This window comes from Rhinatrema bivittatum, chromosome 2, assembly GCF_901001135.1.
Source record: "Rhinatrema bivittatum chromosome 2, aRhiBiv1.1, whole genome shotgun sequence".
Lineage (NCBI taxonomy): Eukaryota > Metazoa > Chordata > Amphibia > Gymnophiona > Rhinatrematidae > Rhinatrema > Rhinatrema bivittatum.
This window is the reverse complement of record NC_042616.1, coordinates 799,675,219-799,692,135: the sequence shown is the minus strand read 5'-3', so window position 1 is coordinate 799,692,135 and position 16,917 is coordinate 799,675,219. Positions and strand designations below refer to the sequence as shown.

General features: G+C 44.4%; 1 protein-coding gene across 6 annotated transcripts in view; it reads left to right on the top strand.

The window, feature by feature from the left end:
• LOC115085754 overlaps positions 1 to 16,917 on the top strand; it is a 1,125,639-nt gene that overhangs the window by 916,119 nt on the left and 192,603 nt on the right. The gene's annotated exons all lie outside the window — the stretch shown is intronic.

Here is a 16,917-nt window from a genome sequence, read left to right as displayed (position 1 = left end):
TTCTTCTGGTCGCCCAATGCAGAGCACTAGGGACACCCAAATTATCCATTGCGCGTCCCTTTTAATGTGGCAGCTCATTTGTCTATTGCATCGAGCGCCCAGGAGAGGTGGATGTGTGCACATTCAAAAAATATGTGTCCCACCTTTGTGGACACATTTTTTACACGCTTGAAAATGAGTCCCATCTAGTGCTCAATGTGTGCTTTCTCCATGTCACTTATTCTGGGGATAAGAAAGAAGCTGGAAGAACTCAAAAGATGAAGCTTAGGAGGGGAAGAGGAAGAGGGCAACTTCGTGTCGTGTGTGTGTTGCACAAAGCAGTGCCCAGCTACCCATCTCCTGCATGTTGCCTCCTAATTCCCATTTTCTGGAACTCATTCATTTATTTGAAACAATTTGTATAGGGCTTGGGTCAAGTTCAAAGTGGTTAACACAAGTGCTAACATAAAATTCTTAAAAACCAGGTACACTAACAAACCTCGGCAAGACCTATAAAGCTAAATCTTAGTTTCCATAAAATTGACAGTATCAGATGTATTTTAAAAATACAGCCAAATAAAGATACCGGCCAGACCCTCAATCAGGCCAATACAGAACGGTGCGCTCGGCCGCACGTTTTTGACGCGCTGTTATTACCCCTTATACTGTAAGGGGTAACAGTGCGTGGAAAACACGCGGCCAACCCCCAGTAAACTAATAGTGCTCATCACATGCAAATGCATGTCAATGAGCCTATTAGTTAGTCATCCAAAATACAGAAAGTAACGCCTGCCAAAGGCAGGCGTTGATGTCAGACAGCACCGGGCAAGTGTACAGAAAAGCAGAAAAAAACTGCTTTTCTGTACACCCTCTGACTTAATATCATAGCAATATGAGACCCCAAAAATAAAAAAATAAAAAAAAAATTCTTAAAAAAAAAAAAGGAAATCTGCCCGTGGGTTGGAAAGCGGACGCTCAATTTTGCCGGCGTCCTTTTTCCGAACCCGTGGCTGTCAGTGGGATTGACAACCGACACCGGTAAAATTAAGCGTCGGCTGTCAGACCCGCTGACAGCTGCCACGTCGATAATAAGGAGGCGCTAGGGACGCACTAGTGGGCGCACGTTGGGGGAGCGGGTGCTCACCTTGGAGCGCCAGCTCTCCCGCGGAGTTTACTGAATCGGCCTGAATGTTTCGTAACTGTTACTAAACCTTGGAATTAAATGTCAACTGAAATAAGTTCTTAACATTCTTGGTAAATGTTGTTAATCTCAGTTGTTCCAATACACCAGGCCTGCAATTGAGAATGCTCTCTTCGAAATTTCATCCAAGTGTGCACCCTTTAGTGAACTATAAATAGCCTAGATTGTGCTGAGCACAATACATAGGGAGGATTGTACATTTGAAGGAAGGCGATAATCCAGGGTGAGTTGGTATTTTCCAGCTGGTGGACATTTAATTCACCAGTGAAGCTTAGACAAGATCGGAGTAAAACGTCTGATGCCCAAACCTGTCGACACATGAGCCAACAGCGTTTTAAGTAATTTGCAGAGGCAGTAGTGTGGACGCTGGAGGCAGGCTGTGTTTAGGAGAGAGAGACGTGCACTCAGAAGAGAGCTCCTATGTGTTTAAGTGCCACTGCAGGTTGCTGTGAGAGATGCTGAGAGTAGAGCCCAGGTGCTGGTCTGGACCCAAGTGCCAGGAAGTGGTGATTTTTCCATGGTCTGAAGACACACTCGTTGGGAAACACTGGCCTGTCTGTCCAGCAGTTACAGTCTGACACCAGTGCATTTACATGGCGTAAATTTGGAAATAAAATAAAAAGACATTCTTCTTTGATTCTTGGAATACATGCTCTAATTTTTCTTTAAAAGCTGATGTTATTTCTTTCTGTAAATGTATTATATTCACTGAAGTCATCAGTCATGAAAGGCAGAAGCACTTAAATCCATATGACTTATTAAAAATATATATATTTATTTAAAATGTTCACACCTTGCTCAATCCACAAGTAAACGTTTATAAAAATTAAAACAAACTCATTGCATAAAACAAGAGAGAGAGAGTTAATACTTCTAGAATTGTCTGCTGAAGTAATTGTAGAATGCATCACTTGCTTTTTAAGATGTGGTTAGAGATTTGTTCTGCGATTCTGCTCCCTTTTCTGCAAGTAAATTAAAAGAAAAAAATGTCCTATAGGAAGCTCAAGTTACCAATCCTGACTGTCAGGGTGTGTGTGTGTGTGTGTGTAAACGATAATGTAGAGGTATAATGTCACTCTTTCGCTTGCCTAAATGATTTAGAAGTCCCAGGCCACTTGTTCTGTGACTGCTGTGGGCTTTTTGGCTGTAATAGCCATAGGCTTCTGCTTGATGATGAGAGACAGTTGTAAATTTAGAAACCTACAAGGTTAGCTGTGTTGAAAGGACAGGCTGAGAAGAGCATATTGCAGTGCAGCTTTCACAGGCATGGCAATTCATTGATGAGATAATGATAAATCCATTTCTTGGTTAGGCCTTGGCAAAGAGTTAGAATGATTTGTTTAGGGAAGTGAAGGGCTGAGCATTTCCCCAGAAATGAGCGTCCTCCTTGGTCTTATAATAATGAGCAACAGGGCATGTTTTTTTTTTTTAAAACAATTATTTCTAAAGCATCAGAAGCCGTTTAGCAATTCAGATTGCTGTATTGACTGCCGTGTCCCTGTCCTCTTCATCTCATCAGTATCTGTGCTAACTTTGGGGTAGCAACTTCTGTAACACTCCTGAAGTGCATACATTTAGCAACTTCTGTAACACTCCTGAAGTGCATACATTTAGCATTTTCTGCCTTTTAAGAAGGCCACAGCAGTTGGGTTTGGCTCACCGGAACCACCTTGATTATCAGATAAGGTAGAAGAGAAGGGAAACAAAGATCAAAGCACAGGCTCATCCTTGGATGCAGCATTTATATGTAGAATCCCAATTTGTATTTTACCCAAAATGTGTCTTCATTAAACTTCATTTATTTTGTTACACATCCATGTATTTTAAAACACTGTTTGATGATGTTAAGCAGACAAACTAGTATAGAATGGAATATTTGTGGTGTGTTTCTCTTGATTTAGCATTGCTGAGGTAAGCAGACCCTTTCTGCTTGTTTTTCTGATATATTCTAAATAAATCTGATTCTGTGGATAAAAGGCGGGAGTTCAGACTACTCTGTCTTCCAGCAAGCCAAAGACTGCTTGTGCATTCACATGGACACATTCCCACAGATCTCTGACTGATGGGCACAAAACCCTTGGCATCTAAAAATGTATTACATCCTTTAGCAAAACTTTAGGGAGTTCCCTGCAGACAAGCATGACTATATTGCCATGCAAGTGTGTAACGTTGTCCTGCAGTGTCAACTCAGATGTGCTCTCTCAGAGCTCAGAAAGACCTAGATGTCTTTAGTCAGCATGCGTGTATGTCATGCTGCTCTCTCTCACGCTCTCTCTCTGTGTTTTTTGCCACTCGTTTTTTTTTTTTCCATTTTCCATTTTTTAAATTTGTTTTGTTTTTCTTTTCTTGTCACTTTATAGTTTTTCTTTTTTTTTTTCCCATCGATAAGCAGGTTGAATTAGCCAATGCTGTCTGGCACGTCCTATGGGCGGCTCGGGGATGGAGCTTCTCTCAAAGAATAGAGAACTTTGCTCTGTGCAGCTGCGCGGTCATTCCCGCGTCTCCTAGTTTCTTCTTTTCCGTGCAGCTCGCTGTACATATGGATCAACGTCTCTCAAAATGTTTTCTCCTCAAAATCTCTTCTCTTCACCTTGGTGAACCCTCAACAGCACTTTTCAATGCTCAAATGGCTCTGAAGACCCCCCATATTTAAATATTGCCAGTGTGGCAAAATTTCCTGTCACAGATGGGCATAATTATTGCTATCTGTTCTTGGGGCCTGGTCATGAGTAATCGACGTGCTGCGACTGCGGCAGGATGTCTCCAAGGGCCAAAAGAAAGCAAGCCATGAAAATAACCATACTGAGAGAGACTGAAGGTGCCTCTTTGGGTTCCTGTTCCCCAATTTTGATGCATCACTCAACCCATTTGTCACTGGGGCCTAAAACACAATGACCCATGCAAGAGAAAAGGGCGTCTTTGTTGGGCCCGATTCCATCTTCAGGTACTCAAGGCAAGCAGGGCCTACTCAGAAGTTAAAAGAAAAAGTAGGCAAATAGGAATTTATTTTTCTTTTCTTCATTCTGTCATTGAATTTTCTTCATGACACAAATTTTCAGCATGTCAGATAAAAATTCTTTCAATTATTGTTCTCTTCCTCAGAGAAAAAGGTGGATTTCTGAGGGATCGACACCTAAAAATCCCAGATCAGTGGACATCAAACGGATTCTTCGAAGTTTCAGTCTAGGCAATCTAGACATCAAAAACCCTTGGTGCTGAAGATCACAGATGCCAATTCAAAGATTCCCTACGCTGAAGTGCCATTGGTGCAGAAGAAGCTGTTGGTGCCATCCTTTTCTGTTGCTGAAAGCACTCCAGCACCATTCATGTCTGCATCATCCACAGCCAAGGCTTCAGCACCATGCACCCAGTAAATCTTCAGCACCACCTATGACCAAATCACAGGCTGTCTCCATGCCATTCTGCTTCTGTGCCGAAGACAACATGGTACATTCTTTTTTTTTAATTCTTTATTTATAATTTTTGATTACAAATTGAATCAAGAAAACAAATATATATAATATTCATACAATGAACATTATTTTTAGGGAATAATGCTAATCATAACATTTCAAAGCATTAAACAATCACCCTCATAACTAATAATTAATCACCTTATTCCCATTTACTCATCAAGACCGGAGCCAAAGAATAAGCAAGTTCTTGCGACTATAGGGAATAAATCTTAAAAATTATAATATTACAGAATTAAACAGAGTTATCCTACAATTACCAAAACTGTTTGGTTGGAGAGTCTAATCTCCTTCTTTTTGGACCCTTTGTTCTTCCAAGAACTTTTCTAAACATTGTAGATCATAGTAAATATACTTTTTATCCTTCGCCCACATTAGACACTTACATGGAAACCTTATGATTGTTTTAAATCCAAAAGTTTTAGCAAGATTTGCCAATATTATAAACCTCTTTCTTCTAGCTTGAGTCTCCTTCGCTATATCTGGATATATCCAGACCCTTTGACCCAAGTAGTGAGTGGTTCTTTTTAACATAAACAATCTAAGAACTTTGTCTCTGTCGTTAGACTGAGCAAATTTAACCAAAAGAGTTCCCCTACTCTCTACTTGGGTACTCAAAGAAGTCTCCAGTAGCTCTATTACATTCAAAGTTATTTCCTGATTTTCTTGATCTGTATTCTCCATCTGGTTACTATTCCCTATAAAATAGGCTTTGGATATTAAGGGTAAATTCTCTGTTGTCATAGACAAATTTTCCAAAATATAATTTTTTAATTGCTCTCTAGATGACATTAACTTCCATTTAGGAAAGTTTACTATTCTTAAATTTAAATAACGGGCTGAGTTTTCTAACATTTCAACTTTCCTAGCCAATATGTTTTCACCTTTTATAACATTAGCCTGTACATTCTTAATTGTATTTAATTCTTCTTCCACTTTCACCAATGTTACGCTATTGTTAGTAACCAGAGGGTTAATATTAATCAAAACATTCTGCATGTCTTTTATATTCAAATTTAAATTAGCAATATTGTTTTCCTGGCGTGTAGCCAGATGGACTCAGAACGAATGGGATACTATCCCATTCGTTCTGAGTCCATCTGTCTACACTAAGGAAAAGGAGATTATCAGGTAGTAATCTCAACATTTGTAAAGCTGTTATCGCTTGCCACACCATTTCTAATGATACCTGTTTAGGGTTTTCAGGTTTGGCTATAGGGGTTGAGGATAAAGTTAAATTCGTTGTTAGTTCCTGGATAGCAAAGTTCCTTGAGACCGGAGAAATCGACTTCTCTCCACCATATTGAGATCTTCCGTCAGTTCCCATAATATCTCCGACTTTTTGCTCCACCACACAAGATGTACCCGCGACTTCACTGCACTCTCTTAATTGTACCAGACCCATACCTTGAACCCTCTCATTTGGGCTCACTTCTATAAACAACTTCCGTAAATTAGGTGAGCCTGATTCACTGGTATTGTCAGTACATTGGGGTGGAGCGGGGACAGTTGGTGCCCCGGGACTTAGACTGACTTCGCCAGAGAGTGGAGATACTTGCTCCTTATTAACCACTATCAACGGCTTCTCCGGGGTTATATTCTCTGATAATGAGTAAAAGCCCATTATCATTGATTGAATAGGGTTAGGTCTTACAGGTGTTGAGGCCTCCTGTTTGACCTTACCCTTACACTTTGTGTGAGGCATATTATAAGGAAATTAGAAGAACAGTCAACAAATCTGGGCTTTACTCACTGTTCTGTAGTTCAAGTAAGTATTCAAAACTGCAAGAGGTATGGCGGTGCTTTTAGATCCGATGGAAGAGAATCTTATGCGCCTTCCCGCCTTCACTGGTCTAAGCCGGTCCAAGCTGCGCGCCCCTTATGGAGTGCGCGGCTTAGGCAGCGCGCGCTGACGGCGGCGGTGCGCCATCTGCTGTTCAATTAATAGGCAGACGCACCTTGCTGACGTCACTGGCGTCCTCCTCCCGGGTCACGGCTCCTGCAGTTGTTCCGAGGGTTGGAAAGGTGTTTTTGGGGTCCGTCCAGTCCCGTAGCAGGTAGGATACTCCGCCCCTCTCCGTCTAGCGGCTCCAGGTTCTCTTAGCCGTCTGCCATTCAATAAATAGACAGATGTACCTTGCTGACGTCACTGGCGTCCTCCTCCCGGGTCACGGCTCCCGCAGTTGTTCCGAGGGTTGGAAAGGTGTTTTTGGGGTCCGTCCAGTCCCGTAGCAGGTAGGATACTCCGCCCCTCTCCGTCTAGCGGCTCCGGGTTCTCTGTGCCGTCTGCCGTTCAATTAATAGGCAGACGCACCTTGCTGACGTCACTGGCGTCCTCCTCCCGGGTCACGGCTCCCGCAGTTGTTCCGAGGGTTGGAAAGGTGTTTTTGGGGTCCGTCCAGTCCCGTAGCAGGTAGGATACTCCGCCCCTCTCCGTCTAGCGGATCCGGGTTCTCTTAGCCATCTGCCGTTCAATTAATAGGCAGACGCACCTTACTGACGTCACTGGCGTCCTCCATCTGGGTCACGGCTCCCGCAGTTGTTCCGAGGGTTGGAAAGATGTTTTTGGGGTCCGTCCAGTCCCGTAGCAGGTAGGGTACTCCGCCCCTCTCCGTCTAGCGGCTCCCAACATGGTACATTCTTCACGGCATGGAGATCTTTCTCTTTTGAATTTATTAGAAGACTTACCATAAATATTGGGGCCAAAGTCAGATTCTTCATCAGTAACAGTTCACTTCTTTTTATTCTTGTGCACCATTGTGCTGTTCAGAATATATATGATACGTGGTTGTTTTAAGAGGATTCCCTACTGCTACTTCTTTAGCAGCTCAGGTGTATCCTATCTAAGAATCTTTGAAAAATAAATTGTAGACCCAGTCACAGATTCTTCCTTTAAAAGAAGGCCAGGAATTAAAATTGCAATTTCTTCTAAAGAGAAATCAACCTTGGAGGACCTTCCAGTTGTGCTCTCTGATTTTGAGAAGATTCACATTTTCAGCTTGGAGAAGAGACGACTGAGGGGGGATATGATAGAGATGTTTAAAATCATGAGAGGTCTAGAACGGGTAGATGTGAATCGGTTATTTACTCTTTCGGATAGTAGAAAGACTAGGGGGCACTCCATGAAGTTAGCATGGGGCACATTTAAAACTAATCGGAGAAAGTTCTTTTTTACTCAACGCACAATTAAACTCTGGAATTTGTTGCCAGAGAATGTGGTTAGTGCAGTTAGTATAGCTGTGTTTAAAAAAGGATTGGATAAGTTCTTGGAGGAGAAGTCCATTACCTGCTATTAAGTTCACTTAGAGAATAGCCACTGCCATTAGTAATGGTTACATGGAATAGACTTAGTTTTTGGGTACTTGCCAGGTTCTTATGGCCTGGATTGGCCACTGTTGGAAACAGGATGCTGGGCTTGATGGACCCTCGGTCTGACCCAGTATGGTATTTTCTTATGTTCTTATGTTCTTATGCCATATGACTCCTTCTCATATAACTCTAAGGATTAGTCAAGAACATAAGAACTAAAAATTTGTCATATTTGGTCAGAATGAGGGTTCTTCAAGCCCAGTATCCTGTTTTCTTGAAGTGGTGCTAAATAAATCATAGGATGACAAAATAGTTGTTTTGCACACTCTTCAGCTTCATTCAAATATGGAGAATGGAGAACCTTGCGAATCATCAGAAAGTTGATACAAGTTACCCCTTCAACTTTTGCAAGAAGATAATATACAAACATTAAACCATGTGTAATTGTTGAGCTGCTATTCTTATAGGGGCGGATTTTAAGAGCCCTGCTCGCCTAAATCCGCCCAAATCCGGGCGGATTTAGGCGGATTTAGACGCGGATTTAGGCGGATTTAGGCGGATTTAGGCAGATTTAGACGTGCGTTAAATAGGCGCTAATCCCCTTATTGCATTAGGGGATTGATTAGCACCTATTTTACCTGCGACTAACTGCTCGTTAAGAGTGTGCTTGGGGTATGGCATTGGCCCCTAAATTTGTAAGACAACTGGATATTTATTCCTAAATTGAAAAGTTAGTTTCTCACAGGACAAGCAGGATGGTAGTCCTCACATATGGGTGACATCATCGTGATGGAGCCCAATCATGGAAAACTTCTGTCAAAGTTTCCAGAACTTTGACTGGCATGCCCAGCATGGCACTAACCCTGCAGCCAGCAGGGGTACCCCTTCAGTCTTCTTTTTTCCGCGCAGCAATAGCCTCGCAGTAAAGGAGCTCTGTACAGATTCATGACAGGAATTTTCCTCACGGAATAACTAAAAGATATTTGCCCCACAGGGGTCCCCCCTCTAACATTTCTTAGTCCGCGGTACTCCGGTAAGTTTTTAACTGTTTTCTGTCGATTACCGTCGAGTTTTCGCCCTCATGCCTACTGACCGTCGACCATACCGCGGCTCGATTTTTTCCATGGCCACGGCGTTGGGGTTCCGTTGGTGCCCGGACTGTACCCGCACCATGTCTATCACAGAAACGCATACAGTCTATATAATGTGCCTAGGACGTGAGCACGATGTACTTACCTGCACCAAATGTGCCTTAATGACACCGGTACCGTCAACTTTGCGCCAGCATCAGCCACTGACCGGTGACCGACCGCCATCGACAACTTCTCGGCCATCGACACCCTCCACTCCCTCTCAGGATCGAGGGGATCGCAGGGAGAAACATCGCTATCGACACCATAAGACTCAGACCATCGAGGGAGTGAACTCATCAATGAATCTGTCGAAGAGACCCCGTCCAGGAAAGGCACCGACTATTCCTGCGACCGAGTCACCGAGGCAACCCTCACCCGATCGGGGATCGGGAGCCGCGACTCCGCCTGTAATGATGGTCCCTCCAGCTATGCCTCTGCCTCCTTCTTCTGTACCGGAGCCGGGGCTGCTTTCTCCAGGTCTTCGAGAAGAACTGGACCGGATGGTTCAGGAGGCCATTGATAAAGTGATGCAACGTCTTCAGGTTCCTCCAGCACCGACACTGGCACCGTCGGTGGAACCGATCATCGACCCGATTCCAGCAGCGTTAGCACCGCTGCTAGCCAGGATGGAAGCGCTGATGACCGCTTTTTCTCCGATGGCTCCCGGGTCTCCAATGGCTCCGATACCCTCCCCTCTGACTGCTTCATTGGGAGGAGAAACACCGTTTCGCATCCCCCATCGGGGGTTCTGCCTCAGCCATCGATGCCGATACGTCCCTCGCCACTGACTTATCCATCAATGCCGATACGCCCGTCGGCGCCATCGTCTCATCCATCGATGCCTTCGATACCTGGACCGATGCCTTCGATGCCTGGACCGGTTCCTCTGATAATTCCTCTGATTCCTTCGGAGCCAAGACCGGGTCTTTCAGGTCTTCAACCATCCTATCCCCCTCTAGTCCCAAGAGGTATGGGTACTGACCCTTTCGACACGTGGGGTGATGACACCTCAACGGATACCGATGATTTGCCCTCACCACCTTCACCCACTGAGAGTAGGAAGCGTTCTCCCCCAGAGGACCTCTCCTTTATAAATTTTGTGAAGGAAATGTCTGAATTGGTCCCTTTCCAATTACAGACTGAGCAAGATGATAGGCACCAGATGATGGAATTACTCCATTTCCTGGATGCCACCAAGGAAATCACCTCTATTCCCATCCATCAGGTTCTTCTAGATCTTCTTAAGAAGAACTGGGAACATCCTGGATCAATTGCTCCAGTACATAGAAAAGCTGACACCACCTATTTGGTGCAATCAGCCCCAGGTTTTATTTATTTATTTATTATTTAACATTTTTCTATACCGACCTTCATGGTTAAATACCATATCAGGACGGTTTACATCGAACAGGGATAAAAATAATTAGGTAAAGGAAGAGACAAAGTTACATTAAACGAGGACCGTGAACTTGGAAGCTTAGGTAGCTGGAAGAAAAGAGATAAAGTTAAGTAAAGAAAAGAGAAATAACAAATTCCGGACTAGAGATAGTTCAGAATAGAATTAGTCCACATGTTAGAGTTGGTATCCATGCTGTCCAGGAATCAGATGAGGGGAGGTATAATTGTTCGTATAATTGTTCGTGAGTAGATAAAGTCTAATGTGTATCCCAGGGTTCTGGGAAGGCTAGGCGGAACAACCACGTTTTGAGTTTTTTTTTAAAAGTTAGCAGGCAAGGTTCCAACCTGAGTTCAGCAGGGAGGTTGTTCCAGATAGCTGGGGCTGCTGTTGAAAATGCTCGGTCCCTGGATGCAATGAGTCGCGTGGCTTTGGTTGGAGGGGCTTGTAGTGTTCCTTTGGATATTTCTCTCATTGGCCTATTAGAAGTATGGAGTTTTAATGGAATTTCAAGGTCGAGATAAAGGAGATCGTAGATGGATTTATGTATTAATGATAAAGATTTGTGAAGGACTCTGTGGTTGATTGGTAACCAGTGTAGATTTCGGAGGATGGGTGTAATATGATCACTCCGCTTGGTGCTTGTTAGGATTCTGGCAGCAGCATTTTGTATCATCTGAAGTGGCTTAATGGTTGAGCTGGGTAGACCTGTGAGGAGAGCGCTGCAGTAGTCTATTTTGGCAAATATCAAGGATTGAAGAACTGTCCTAAAGTCGTGGAAATATAAGAGAGGTTTGAGTCTTTTTAATACCTGTAGTCTGAAGAAGCAGTCTTTGGTGATAGTGTTAATCATACTCTTTAGGTTAAGACGGTTATCGAGTATTACCCCCAGGTCTCTAACCTGAGTATGAGTGAGGGCATGGTTATGATGGGTCTGTGATTGGATGTTGTCTTGGTTGGCGGAAATGAGAAGGAGTTCAGTCTTGTTAGCATTGAGGACCAAATTTAAACTGTTGAGGAGACTAGTGATAGATTGTAGACAGTTGTTCCAGATCGAGAGTGATTTGGTAATGGATTCCGTTATGGGGATCAGGATCTGCACATCATCTGCGTAAATGTAGTGAATAAGGTTGAGACTTGTTAACAATTGGCACAAGGGGAGGAGGTAGATATTGAAAAGTGTGGGGGACAGGGAGGATCCTTGAGGTACTCCTAGTGATGAATTTGTTGGTGGTGATTCTTTATTATTTATTCTGACCTTGAAGCTTCTATCACTAAGGAAAGACTTGAACCAGTTGTAGACTTGTCCTGAGATGCCTATGTCTAATAAACGATTCAGGAGAATGGCGTGGTTGACAGTATCGAACGCCGCTGATATGTCTAAGAGGATTAGCAGAAAAGAGTGTCCTTTGTCAAGTCCCATAATAATATGGTCAGTTAGGGAGATGAGCAGGGTTTCTGTACTGCGTGATTTGCGGAAACCATACTGTGAAGGATATAGTATATTGTAATCTTCTAAATACTCTGAGAGCTGGGTGTTAACCACCTTTTCTGTGATTTTGGCTAAGAATGGAAGATTCGATATAGGGCGAAAATTAGCTAGTTCACTAGGGTCTAAGTTGTGTTTCTTAAGGAGGGGTTTGAGAGAGGCGTTTTTTAGGATGTTTGGGTACAAACCTTGGGTTAAGCAGCAGTTTATGATGTTGGCCAGAGGTCCAGAAATTGTGTTTGGTATGAGTAGGAGTAACTTGGTTGGTAGGTTGTCTGAGGGGTGGCTGGATGGTTTCTGCTTCTTGAGAATGGATTCAATCTCTTTAGATGAAGTTAATTCGAAGTTGTCTAATTTGGCTCCCTTAAGCATATGGGTATTGGTAAATGAAGCGAGGGTGTTGTTATTGGGTGGGAGGAGTGAGAGCGTGTTTGATATCTTCTGCTGAAAGAAAATGGCTAGCTCGTTTGCCTTGGATTGAGCTTGTTCGTCTGGGATCGGTGGTGGTAGTGACTTTGTGATTTGAGACACATATGAGAAGAGAGCCTTCGCGTCATATTGGAGATCATGGATTTTATAGGCGTAAAAAACTTTTTTTGATTTTAAAATTAAAGACCTGTAATGATGTAAGGTTCCTTTGTAAGAAGAAAGCGTGGAGGAGGAAGGGGCTTTACGCCATTTGTTTTCCTTGTGACGTAGTTCTTGTTTTATCTGTTTGAGTTCATTGGAGTACCAAGGTTGATTTCCTTTTTTTAAAGGATTAATTCTTTTCGAGATAGATGGGCAGTGTTTATTTGCTACAGCTTCTGTGATATTGTGCCAGGAGAGCACCGCTGTGTTGGGATTGGATAGATCTATATTTTTGAGATCGTTAGTGAGCTGTTCGTTGAGTGTGTCGGAAGCACATGATTTCCTGAAGTGAATGGAGGAGAGGTGTTGGGTGGTAGGTGTCTGTTTATTTGAGGTGAAGGTGGTTGTTATCAGATAGTGGTCTGACCAGGGGATGGGGGTACAAACCGGATCCTTGGTGATGGAGAAGTTAGAGTTGATAAAGATAAGGTCCAAGGTGTGTCCTGCTTTATGTGTGGGTCCGTTGACGATCTGGGTGAATCCCATAGCATTGAGGGCGGTGAGGAGGGCTTCACAGTTGGGTGCATGGTGAGTGGCTTCAAAGTGTATGTTAAAGTCTCCCAGGATTATGGTAGGAGAGTCAGTGTTGATATGTTTAACGATGGATTCAATAAGGGGGGAGGCGTCTGCTTCCAATACTCCTGGGGGGGCATAAACTAGTAAGACTTGCAGATGATTAGATTTGAATAAACCTAGTTCTAGTTTGGATTCTGTCTTGATTGTATGAGATGTTAGTCTGAGTTCTTTCTTGGTGGCTAGTAACAGGCCGCCCCCTCGTTTTTTGTGTCTGTGGATAGAGAAAAAGTCGTATTTGTGGGTAGGCAATTGATTGATTAACGCTATGTCCGAGTTTTTTAGCCAGGTTTCTGTGATGGCGCAGATGTCAGGATTACAGTCTAAGAGATAGTCGTTGAGGATATGAGTCTTTTTTGTCAGGGATTGAGAATTGAATAGGGTCACTGAGAGAAGAGTTAGACCTAGGAGCTGAGTCAGGGGAGTGATCAGGATAGGGATGAGAGATCTGGGAATTCTTGCTGGAGAGGATTGAGCTGGAAGAATGTTGAAGGGGTGACGGTTTTCAAAAACCTCAGCTTGATCACCACTCGGTTGTTGTAGAATCTGCACAGAAAAGGGCAAAGAGGTCAAAACCTCACTCATCTGTTCCTCCTGGAAAGGAACAGAAGTTCCTTGATAACATCAGTCGCCGAGTATTTCAAGGAGCCATGCTCATCTCCCGAATTGCAGCCTACCAACTTTATATGATCCAATATAATAGGGTCATCTTTAAGCAAATACAAGACTTCTCAGATACCCTGCCTCAGCAATTTCAAGAACAATTACAAACCCTAGTTAACAAGGGTTTTGAGGCAGGCAAACATGAGATTCGAACATCTTATGACATTTTTGACACTTCCACAAGAATGTCTGCAGCTGCCATTTTGGCAAGGCGGTGGGCCTGGCTCCAGACTTCTGACCTTTGCCCAGAAGTTCAAGACCGTTTATCCAACCTGCCTTGCATTGGAGATAATCTGTTTGGTGAGCAGATTCAACGGACGGTAGCAGAATTAAAAGACCATCATGAAGACCCTAAGACATCTCTCTTTGATGCCTTCTGACTTCTCCTCAAAACAGCCCTACAGAAAGGACTCTAAGAAGTCATTCTTCCGCCCAAAGAAGTCTTACCCACCACCATCCAGATCCCTTGCCACGAGACCTTATCAAAAACCACAGTCTCGTCAAGCCCGAAAACAAAAACCACAAGCAGCTCCTCAACCAGGACCTGCTTCAGGTTTTTGACTTTCATTTAGAGAGCAGCAGCCAAATTCTTCTCTCACACATACCAGTTAGGGGTTCGATTGTGCCACTTCCACAACATGTGGCACTCAGTCACCTCCGACAAATGGGTATTAGCAATCATTGCTCAGGGTTACCATCTGAACTTTCTCGCTCTACCACCGGATTCCCCACCTCTACGGGCGTGGACAGCATCTGATCACTCCATTCTTCTGGATCAAGAGGTCTCCCTCCTCCTCCAGTCAAGAGCGATAGAATCCGTTCCATACTCCCAGCAAGGCCTAGGATTCTACTCGCGGTACTTCCTAATCCCCAAAAAATCGGTAGGCGTCCGTCGTATTCTAGACTTACGGGCTCTGAACAAGTACCTTCAACGAGAAAAGTTCAAGATGGTCACCTTGGGATCGCTTCTACCTCTTCTACAAAGAGGAGACTGGCTCTGCTCTCTCGACCTCCAGGACGCATATACCCACATTACAATAACTCCAGATCATTGCAAGTACCTGCGGTTTCTAGTAGGCCCCCAGCACTATCAATATCGAGTGCTCCCGTTCGGCCTAGCATCTGCGCCACGAGTCTTTACCAAATGCCTCGTAGTTGTCGCAGCCTTTCTCAGAACCCAAGGTGTCCACGTCAACCCCTACCTGGACGATTGGTTAATCAGGGCTCCCACTCAGCAAGCTGCTCGGTCGTCCCTCAATCTAACCTTACACACTAATTTCACTAGGGTTTCTCGTCAACTCCGAAAAATCCTATTTAGTCCCATCTCAAACCTTATCGTTCATTGGGGCAGACTTGGACACCTTACAGGCAAAGGCTTTCCTACCTCGACAAAGGGCTTGCGTCCCTTGCTCACCAGCTGCAGTCTCAGCACTCCGCGACTGCATGCCAATTTCTCTTCCTCCTGGGACACATGGCGTCCTCAGTCCATGTCACACCATTGGCCCGCTTGGCTATGAGACTCATGCAGTGGACTCTGAGGTCTCAATGGACTCAAGCTATTCAGTCTCTGTCGGCCATTGTCCACGTCACCGACTCACTCCATCTGTCTCTCGCCTGGTGGAAAAATCAGACCAATCTCCTCCATGGATTGCCCTTCCAGGTTCCAAATCCTCAAATTATTCTCACCACCGATGCTTCCAACCTTGGGTGGGGAGCCCATGTAGCCGATCTGCAGACACAAGGCTCTTGGTCTCCAGAGGAAGCCAAACACCAGATAAATTTCCTGGAACTTCGAGCAATCAGATATGCTCTCAGGGCTTTTCAAGATCGCCTCTCAAATCAAGTCATCCTGATTCAGATGGACAACCAGGTGGCCATGTGGTACATCAACAAACAAGGAGGCACAGGCTCCTTCCTTCTGTTTCAGGAAGCTGCGCAGATTTGGGCGGAAGCTCTCTCCTGTTCGATGTACCTCAGAGCCACCTGGTTGCCAGGAGTGGACAATGTCCTAGCAGACAAGCTGAGTCGTGTGTTTCAACCGCACGAGTGGTCTCTCAACCCCTCGGTAGTAGACTCCATCTTCCAACAATGGGGATATCCTAGGATAGACCTCTTTGCGTCCCCACAGAACCACAAAGTGGAGAACTACTGCTCTCTCATTCGCACCAATCTTTCTCAACCCAGAGACACATTCTCCCTCTCTTGGGCAAACGGTCTGCTCTACGCATTCCCTCCACTCCCTCTTCTCTCGAAGACTCTCGTGAAGTTGCGTCAGGACAAGGGAACCATGATCCTGATAGCACCTCACTAGCCACGCCAAGTGTGGTTTCAAATACTTCAGGTCATCTCCATCTGCAGGCTCATTCCCTTGGGAAAGGACCCGCTTCTGATCACTCAAAACGATGGGTGCCTACGACATCCCAGTCTTCAAACCTTGTCCCTGACGGCATGGATGTTGAAAGGTTAATCCTTCAGCCACTTAACCTTTCTGAGCCAGTTTCCCGTGTCCTGATTACTTCATGGAAGCCTTCCAAGAGAAAAGCTTACTCTTACAAGTGGAAAAGGTTCATGTCATGGTGCTATTCTCAGTCCCTTGACCCCTTTTCCTGTCCAGTCCCAAAATTTTTGGATTATCTTTGACAGCTATCAGAGTCAGTTCTTAAGACTTCCTCCATTAGAATGCATGTTAGCATGATAGCCGCCATCCATAAAGGTGTAGGGGATATTTCTATATCAGTACACCCCCTGGTAACACGTTTCTTGAAGGGCTTGCTTCACATCAAGCCTCCACTACGTCCTCCGGCCCCTTCTTGGGACCTTAATCTAGTTCTGGGTCGGCTCATGAAACCACTTTTCGAGCCTCTTCACTCCTGTGACCTCAAATATCTCACATGGAAAGTGATTTTCCTTTTGGCTATCACTTCAGCTCGCAGAGTTAGTAAATTGCAGGCCCTAGTTACCTATCCGCCTTACACTAAACTTCTGCAGGACCGGGCGGTACTCCACACTCACCCGAAATTCTTACCTAAGGTAGTTTCGAATTTTCATCTTAACCAATCCATCATACTACC